Raw genomic sequence first — 10,281 nt, forward strand, 5'->3', positions numbered from 1 at the left:
AACTTACCTAAGTCTGGCTAGTAAGCATTTTGTTTCCATGGATCAGTGGGAACAGGCCATTCAGCTAATCATTTATGAGGCAAAGAATGGAAATCTGGAGGGTCTGTGACTGGCCTTTCGTAGATAAATAAGGGGGACATCCCTGGGCCTTATGAAAGTCTGATGTGGTTGGCTATGTCTCCACCCAAATCTCAAATAGTAATTCCCATAATTCCCGCATGTTGTGGGAGGGACCAGTGGGAGGTAATTGAATCATGGGGTCAGGTCTTTCCCATGCTGTTCTCATGATAGTGAATAAGTCTCATGAGATCTGATGGTTTTATAAAGGGGAGTTCCCCTGCACACACTCTCCCTTGCCTGCCACCATGTAAGACATGCCTTTGCTCTTCCTTTGCCTTCCACCATAATTGTGAGGCCTCCCCAGCCACGTGGAACTGTGAGTCCATTGAACCTCTTTCCTTTATAAATTACCCAGTCTTGGGTATGTCTTTATTAACCGCATGAGAACAGACTAATGCAAAGTCATATGGGGAAAGGTGGTTTTTTGTGCATGTTGTTTTCCTGGACAACAAAAGTGTGAGGATAATCTCTTGTTTTGGCTTTTTGTTGTTGTTTTGTTTTGCTTTATGAGACAGGGTCTTACTCTGTCACCCAGGCTGGGGTGCAGTGGTGCAATCATGGCTCACTGCAGCCTCTAACTCCTGGGCTCAAGCAATCCTTCCACTTCAGCCTCCAGAGTAGCTAGGATTACAGCTGTGTCCAACCATCCCCAGCTAACTTTTTAAAGTTTTTTGCAGAACTGGGATCTCATTATCTTACCCAGGCTGGTCTTGAACTCCTGGCCTCAAGGGATCCTCCTGCCTCAGCCTCCCAAAGTGCTGAGATTACAGATTGAGCCATGGCACCTGGCAGGGGGAATTCCTTTAACCTTCACTGTTTTCCAGGAGCACTGGGCTCAAGTAAAATTCAATATTGTCATATGTAAATGTTTTTGATAATTGTAAAACAAAACTAGAAAGTTTTTATAGCAGCCCCTATAAACCAAAAGACAAATGGAACAAACAAATCTGTTCATATGCAGGTGGTGGTATAATCACACAGAGACCATCCCCAAGTGACTTTAAGGCACTGAAATGTGACTGTACGTTCCCTCTATGTCTGCCCTAAAGACAAAAAGAGCTGCCAAAAAAGTCTTAAGCCATTTTCAGTACACACATTGTCAGTAATAACGTCGATGTTATCCTCAACTAATGTATATTATAGGGCAAAACATGTAATTCTGTTAATGTGATTAAGAGCACAATTTTTCAACGTAAGAAAAAAAATAAAATAAAATAACATCAAAGAAGAAAAGCCTTTTAATCCAACCCAAAATAAGCTTTCTCTTTATAAAATAGGCATCCATGAGAATTTTGGCTCCTGGAGACACCATTGTCTCCCCGTGAGTGTTCAGGACTCTTTCTTGGCCACAGGAGATGGAGGAGTACTGGACTTGGATGACGGGGGAGGTTCCTCCAAGTTCCAACAGTCTACCAGACTTCATTCAGTCTGCAGCTCATTCTGTCTTTGCCTCCCTTTTATTTTCTTTTTGATATAGAATTGGCTGGGTGCAGTGGCTCACACCTGCAATCCCAGCACTTTGGGAGGCCCGGACGGGTGGATCACGAGGTTAAGAGTTCGAGACCAGCCTCACCAACATGGTGAAAACCCATCTCTACTAAAAATACAAAAATCAGCAGGGCGTGATGGCGCGTACCTGTCGAGCCTATAATCCCAGCTACTCAGGAGGCTGAGGCAGAAGAATCGCTTGAACCCCGGGAGGCAGAGGTTGCAGCAAGCCAAGATCATGCCACTGCACTCCAGCCTGGGTGACAGAGCAAGACTCTGTCGCAAAAAAAAAAAAAAAAAGCATTGCAATGTCTAAAAATAATAATAACAAATGAAGGGATGAATGAAGGGTGAAAAATACTGGGGTACCATTTACATTGTACTCTAGTACTCCTTGGAGTTATGCTATTCAGATGTTCTAGGATGACTGAATGGATGGGTAGAAGAAAGGAATGAAGGAGGGAAGGAATGTGGGAAGGAAGGCAGGCAGGCAGGAAGGCAGGCAGGCAGGCAGGCAGGCAAGGAAGGAAAAGGAAAGGAAGATCCATGACTATGAATGAATAGATGGTTAGATGGATAGAAGCAAAGTGGGTTGGTGGGTGGGTGGATTGATGGATAGATGAATGGACGGATGGATGGTTAAATGGATGGAAGGAAGAAGGGTGGGTAGGTGGTGGTGGATCGATGGATGGATGAATGGATGGATATATAAAAAGATGAGTAGGTGGGTAGATGAATGGATGTGTGGATGGATAGATGAATAGATGAATGAATGGATGGCTTGATGGACAGATGGATAGAAGAAAGGAAAAGTGGATGAATGGTGGGATGGGTGGCCACGGTCTATGAACAAGATATGCTCTATATACAGACCCAGTGAAGGATACGCCTCTGCAAAGGAGCAGCTGTGCAGAGCAGACCTTCCCCAGAGAATGTCCAAACCTTTGCCTGGTATCTTATATTTATGTAACTGACACTTGGCCCAGCAGAATCAGGTATGGAGGATGTTATTTAACCAAGGTCTACAGCTTTTGATATGGCAGTCCCTGGCCTTCAAGTACTTCTGTGTGGCAGTACCCAATGCAATGATGTGGGACAGAGTGTGCATTCTGAACTCTACGTAGAAGGGTTGGGCCAATGCTGGTCACCATAGTGACTCCATTTCTGCCATTAAGGATCTGGTAAAGACACTCAGGTGGGAAACAGGTTTTTACTACTACTTCTGGATAACTACAGTGAGTCAGGGAGTAAGAGAGAAGTATTAGAATTAAAGCCGAAGTCCCCTCAGGACACCAGAGCACCCTGGAAGGAGATTTTTGTCCCCAGCCCTCAGCAGAAAGGAGAGGAGCTTAGGGCTTAACTCCCAACAGAGACTCGCCTGCGCACCTACATGCCGCCCAGACCTGGCTCAGGGGAGGGGACGCTGTCGGGAGAAGGTTCCAGCCAGGTGACCCCATGACCTAGCCGCCAGCTCTGCTCCGGCCACCACTTGTGAGCCCCCAAGGCAGCAGCTGGCTCTCCACCCAGCTCCAGACACAGACTGGTCCCTGAGTGAGAATCCATTTCTGTGAAGGAGAAAGTGTTAAGTGGAAGGGGTGCGGGTTCCTTCCTCTTAGCCTGGGCGTCCCAAGGCTCCTGCAAGCTCACTGCAGGTGTGCACTTGAGGCTGGTGTGTTTCCCTGGGAGCAAACCTCCTCCTTCCTGTGAGGTCCTGCAAGGCACTGAGAAGTCCCACCCAGCCTCATGGGGACCCACTGGGGATGTTTTTTGCTTTTTCTAAGAGAAGCCAAATGTTTCCTTTAATGAAGAAATACCATAAAAACTTATCTTAAAAATGCTTGTTTTTCTGAGTTATCAGAATTAACCCGGAAGGAGGTAACAAACGGGTTAGGTCCATTAGCCACTCAGAGTCACTAAGTAATTTGCAAGAGAACTAACAGCCTGGGTGTCCTCAGTGTTCGTGGGCCAGGCCAGCTTCCCTGGCAGGCAGAGGTGCACTGTCATCAGGAGGCATGAGCAGTTCGCTGCTGGGCCAGGCCCTGTGGTCTGCTTGTTGGAGAAACCACCTACCCAGATATCCACCCTGCCCAGCAAGCCTGGCCGTGGCCATGGTCCTGCCAGCGGGTGCTGCCCCTCTTTGCTCACACGTGACTCACAGCTCCCGTAACACAGTGAGAGCTTCCCAAGGCACAGCCAGGGCACCAAGCTGGGTATGGGCTGCAAGCATTTCCTTTTGCAATTAGTAAACAAGAAGTAGTGTTTATAAACAGTCACCATCTACCCAAGTCTCATTATCTTCACAAACAACGCTCCATAAACTGCGGCTCAGACGGGCTCTGTGTCTTGTCCAAGTTGACTAAGCAAATGAGAGGCTGAAACTCCCAGTTGGCTTCAGAGTCCGTGCTCTTTCTGCTCTGTGTTGCTGGCTTCCTTTCCTCAGCTGGGAGAACAGCCATCAACCCAGCCAGCACCCCCAGCTCTCTGGGCCTTGCAGTGGGTGGAATGTTCCTTCTGTAAAATAGGGAGCCAGTGGGCAGCTGGACCGACCTGCGTTCCCAGTTTTTGTTTGTTTGTTTGTTTGTTTGTTTTATTTATTTATTTTATTTATTCATTTTGAGACAGAGTTTCACTCTTGTCACCAAGGCTGGAGTACAATGGTGCGATCTTGGCTCGCTGCAACCTCCACCTCCCAGGTTCAAGTGATTCTCCTGCTTCAGTCTCCCAAGTAGCTGGGATTACAGGTGTCTGCCACCATGCCTGGCTAATTTTTGTATTTTCAATAGAGGTGGGGTTTTTCCATGTTGGCCAGGCTGGTCTCAAACTCCTGACCTCAAGTGATCCACCCACCTCGACCTCCCAAAGTGCTGGGATTACAGACATGAGCCACCACGCCCAGCTTGGGCTCCTAGTTTTAACTGAGCATCAGACTCAGCTAAGCCCTAGCTTCTCCAGGTGTGCTCTTCAGACCAGCAGCCTCTCCTGGGGACTTGTCAGGTGGTGGACCCTCAGGCCCCGCTGAGACCTTCTGAATCAGGATCTGCCATTTAACCAGATCCTGCCCCAAAGCACATTCAACATTTAGATTCTCAGGTTCTACCCCAGGGAGTTCAAGGTGGCCCAGAAACCAACCACACTCCCAAGGCAGCCCAGAAACCGACCAGCAACAGGGGCTTTGGTTGAAACTTCCCTAGGCAGCCCAGAAACTGACCAGCAGCTTTCCTGCTGGACACCATCCTCCTAGACTCCTTGGGGGAAAGCCCAGGGGTGGGTGGCTAGAGTTCCAGTTGTTACTACATGGTGCCCGGTTTGGGAGGAGACTGGCTCCTTTGCCTCTGCTTGGATGGGGGCTTTAATGGCCCTACTGTCCCAGCTTTATGGAGTATTCTTTGGAAGTTGTAGGCGACCATTCTCCTGCCACTGAGGTCTGTCAGGGGGGTTGCTGCCTGCCCTGCCATCACTCCTAGAGCGGTTCTGTCTTCACCGAGTCTCTTCATCATGAGTGCAATGAGCTTCAGAGAAAAGGAAATGCATTGGAGTTTCACTTGGAACTCTAGGCTGGTGAAAACTGACTGGCCCTCTTTCTCAGTTCTCTTGGGTCCATGGCCGTCGACAGTTTCTCCTTCGTCCTACACCTGAGAATGGCTTTCCCTGCTTCCCAGCACACACGGTGGCCCCACATCCCATCTGCCCCCAGCTCCCAAGTTCACATCCTCTGGCCCAAGCTGGGAAGGTGCTCCTCAAACCACCATGGAGTCAGCCATGGCCAGCAGGCAGGGTGGGCTGGGCACTCACACTGGGACAGCAGGCACGTCTCAGGAGAGTGAGGGGGCTGCACACAGCTGGGAAAGTCATGAAGACTCCCGGGATAGCAGGGAGGAGGGGTGCCCCCCAACTCGCCTCAGTCAGAGGCAGGCAGAGAATGGCAGCTCTGACCACTCCCTGCCTTCCCCACACACCCTTGCAGGGGAGGCAGGCCAGCTAGCACGCCCGTGTGAGGGCTGAGTACACAAGACACAGACATGGTCTCAAGACCACTGGCTTGTACATGGCAGAAGTCAGTCCTGGTACCCAAAGCAGAGCCTGGAAGGGAGTGAGAGAGGGAACCGAGAGAGGGAGGAGGGACCAGAGTGAGGGAGGAGGGACAGAGCGAGGGTGGAGGGACCAGAGCGAGGGAGGAGGGACCAGAGTGAGGGAGGAGGGAACAGAGCGAGGGAGGAGGGAACAGAGAGAGGGAGGAGGGAACAGAGAGAGGGAGGAGGGAACAGAGCGAGGACGGAGGGACAGAGTGAGGGAGGAGGGACCAGAGCGAGGGCAGAGGGACCAGAGCGAGGGCAGAGGGACCAGGGCGAGGGAGGAGGGACCAGGGCGAGGGAGAAGGGAACAGGGCGAGGGAGGAGGGACAGAGCGAGGGAGGAGGGACAGAGCGAGGGAGGAGGGACCAGAGCGAGGGAGGAGGGACAGAGCGAGGGAAGACGGACCAGAGCGAGGGAGGAGGGAACAGAGCGAGGGAGGAGGGACCAGGGCGAGGGAGGAGGGACAGAGCGAGGGAGGAGGGACCAGGGCAAGGGAGGAGGGACAGAGCAAGGGAGGAGGGACAGAGCGAGGGAGGAGGGAACAGAGTGAGGGAGGAGGGACAGAGCGAAGGAGGAGGGAACAGAGCGAGGGAGGAGGGACCAGAGCGAGGGAGGAGGGACCAGGGCGAGGGAGGAGGGACAGAGCGAGGGAGGAGGGACCAGAGCGAGGGAGGAGGGACAGAGCGAGGGAGGACGGACCAGAGCAAGGGAGGAGGGACCAGAGCGAGGGAGGAGGGACCAGGGCGAGGGAGGAGGGACAAGGGCGAGAGAGGAGGGACAGAGCGAGGGAGGAGGGACGGACCGGCTAGAGGAGCACAGGGTGTGCTTCATGGTTTCAAGCCAGGGCCCAGGTTCTCAACCCTGCTGCTCACCACAGTCACCTGAAGAATTTGCAAAACTAGGCTGGTGGTGGCCCGGTGGACACCACTAAGTGAGAACATCTAGGGGGAGGCTCAGCTGCAGTGTCTCAGTCTCAGCGCCTCTGCTCTAAAATGGGGACAAAAACAGCCCTCCAACAAGGTCGTCATGGGGATTTAATGAGGTGACCTGGCAGGAGCGCTTCACCAGGGGCCTGGAGGTGGCAAGTGCCAAGAAACAGTGGCTGTGTTCCTGTGGTCTCGAGTGATGTTACAACTGCCTGGAAGGTGGGCAGTGGCACCCGCTCTGGAGATGGGCACGCTGACTGGTTGCTAAAGTGACTCACCTAAGGCCACACACAGAGTACGCTGCAGGCCGAGGCTGTGCACCCAGCGCCCTCTGGCTGTGGAGTGCGACTGAGTTGAGCATCCACACTGCTGCCTCGGTCTCCCAAAGCGCTGCGATTACAGGCAGAAGCCACCACACCGGGCCATTTTAAATGTGTATTAATGTACTGTATGCTGGTATATCGGTCACAGAGTGTTACGGTTCACAAACTGCCTTTCCCCACCTGCCAGTGCTGCCCTCCAGCCCTGCCAACACCTGGATTTTGGAGTCTGGCCTCCAGAACTGTGAGGTCATAAGGAGGTGTTGTTTTAAGCCACGGAGCTTGTGGTAAGTTGTTACAGCAGCCACAGGAAACTAATACAACATCCCTTTTTTAAAAAAAGAAAAGAATTTATTTTATAAACTCAACACTTTATAAGTCCTCAGATTTCCCTTGTTTATTTCCCTTTGGGCTTTGTGGGTTGTCAGTAAAGTTCCTTTGGAAAACCCTGCCAGCATCCTTGAAGCCAAAAGAAACACAGAAGCAAGCGCCGGCTTTGCCCACGCTTGGCCAGGGAGAAGAAAGATCGGGGCCGGCATGGGGCTGGGCGGGGGGGCGCTTGGAGCCAAGAGAGCAGGTTAAGACCAGGCTCTGCAACCAACAGGTGCAATGACCTTAGAAGACTTATTTACATTCCCTGGAATTAGATCTCTTTATCTGCAAAATTCATTCGACATTCACTCCACCAATGGCTTCTTAAGCTCTTTTCTACATGCCATTCACTGTTCCTGGCCCCAGAGATACAACAATGCGCGTACTAGGCAAAAGTCCCTGCTCTCATGGAGCTTACATTATACGGGGGGAGGGGAGAAAACAAACAAGATACGTAAATAAATATATAGTACGCTTGTCAAAAACACCAAGGAAAAAGCAATAAAGCAGGGAGAAACAAGTGTCCTTCAGTAGGTGAATAGTTAACTAGCCTGTGGTCCATCCATACCATGGAATAGTACTCAGTTCATAAAAAGGAACGAATTATTGATACACAACAATGTGGATGGAGCTCAAGAGAATTCTGCCAAGTGAAAGAAGTCAACCTCAAAAGGTCACATACCCTGGGCAACACAGGGAGATCCTGTCTCTAAAAGAAAAGAAAAAAAGCCGGATGTGATCCCTGCCTCTAAGAGAAAAAAAAAAAAAAAAAAAAAGCCAGACATGATGGCACGCACCTGTAGTCCCAGTTATTCAGAAGGCTGAGGCAGGATGATCACTTGAACCCGGGAGTTCAAGGCTGCAGTGAGCCACGATTGTGGTACTGCATTCTAGCCTGGTTGACAGAGTGAAACGCTGTCTGAAAAATAAAAAGTCACATACCATATGATTCTATTTATACGTCATTCTCAGAATGTCAAAGTTATAGAGACAGGGAACAAATTGGAGGGGTTAGGGATAGGTGGGGTAGAAGGAGGTATGATTATAAAGAAGTAGAATGAGAGAGATCTTTGTGGTGATAGCACAGTTGTGCCTTGATTGCATTGGCAGTTACACAAATGTACACATGTATTAAAATAGCATAAAACTACACACACATTGAACCAGTTGGAACAGTGTCCATTTCCTGGCCATGCTGTTGAATCCTAGCAATGTAAGATGCAAGCATTAGGGGAAGCTGGGTGAAGAGTGCAAGGGTCCTCTCTGTACTAACTTTGCAACTTGTTGTGAACCTATAAGGTAGTATATTTGTAATATATTTCAAAATTAAAAGTTTTCAAAAATATATGTAAGGAAATATAGACTAAACCAGGGAAGAAGGATAGGCACTATGTGGGTAGCAGGTGTTAAAATTTTGGACAGTGCCTAACGATATGTTACTACTTGCATTAGTTTGTTCTCATGCTGCTAATAAAGACATACCCAAGACTGGGTAATTTATAAAGGAAAGAGGTTTAATGGACTCACAGTTCCACATGGCTGGGGAGGCCTCACAATCATGGTGGAAGGCAAAGCAGAAATAAAGGCAGTCTAACCTGGTGGCAGGCAAGAGAGCTTGTGCAGGGGAGCTCCCATTTATAAAACCGTCAGATCTTGTGAGACTTACTACAATGAGAACAATATGGGGGAAACTACCCCGTGATTCAATTATCTCCACCTGGCCCTGCCCTTGACATGTGAGAATTATTACAATTTGAGGTGATACTTGGGTGGGGACACAGCTGAACCATATCAGTACTTCAGAGGGCAGGTGGATGGTTTAAATGAGACACGATGTGAACGTGGAATGCTGCAAATACTCAGTAAGTGCTAATTTATAATTCTTTTTATTGGGGAGTTTAGTGTTGCGTTATATTTAAATAACTCAAATTTTTGGTTGAAGGAAATCTGTGTATAAAAAAATAAAAATATTAAAATTAAATAAATAAACTCTACTTTTTAGATGTCACAATAGTATGGTGGTTATGTTTTTTTAAGTTCATAAGTTTTGGAGAAACACATTGAAATATCTGCCAATGATATGATATGAGGTCCAGGATTTCAAAATAAAACAGAACGCAAAATGATTGGCTGTGGTTGGGCAGGACTGGTGATGGTTCGGCGGGTGCTGGGCTAAGCCGAGGTGGGCTGAGTTACAAAGGTGGTCGTTGTGATGGTTAATTTTATATATTAACTTGACTGGGATAAGGGATGCCCAAATATTCATCGCTGATAAAATATTATTTCTGGGTGTGTCTTTGAAGGTGTTTCTAGAAGAGATTACTCAAAATATGATATTAATGTTGCTATTTATCTCAGGTTCTCTAGAAGCAGAACCTGAGATGGAAATTCTGATGCAAGGAAAGCAGGACAGGTCCTGGAGGAAGCTGGGGAAAGATGTGGTTTCATGAGAAGCCCAGCCTCAACCTAACTCCAAAAGGACCTTCAGAGCATAAATTACAGCTCAGAGGTCAAACAGAGGGTGTTATCCTTCTGCATCAATCAGCCATTGGCCATGGGCATCAGGGGACGGGAAGCTGCAATCTCCCAGGCATCTCGGTGGAAAAGAATGACTTGATTGATTAGTGATGTCTGCAATGGACATGAGAGGGGAAATGGTGGCTGTGTATATGCTTGTAGTCTTGAGGACTGCTCAGACCTTTCTAACATACCTCTCTAGAATTCTAACAGGTAACCATTTCCTCATTCATTCACCGCATATTGACTGAGGGACTACCAAGTGCTAAGTTCTGGACCTTTTGCAGGGCCTTCAAGGAACTCACTGTCTGGGAGGGAAAAGAAGACACAGACATAGAGAAAATGTGCCAAGCCACATGAAAGGGCACAGGGTAGAAGCTCTAAGTCCACCCCATCACTGACAGCTGTTCAATGAGGTCAGGAAGGACTATGTTTCCCAGCAATACAAAAATTCTCAACATTAAA

This window comes from Chlorocebus sabaeus, chromosome 9 (assembly GCF_047675955.1).
Source record: "Chlorocebus sabaeus isolate Y175 chromosome 9, mChlSab1.0.hap1, whole genome shotgun sequence".
NCBI lineage: Eukaryota > Metazoa > Chordata > Mammalia > Primates > Cercopithecidae > Chlorocebus > Chlorocebus sabaeus.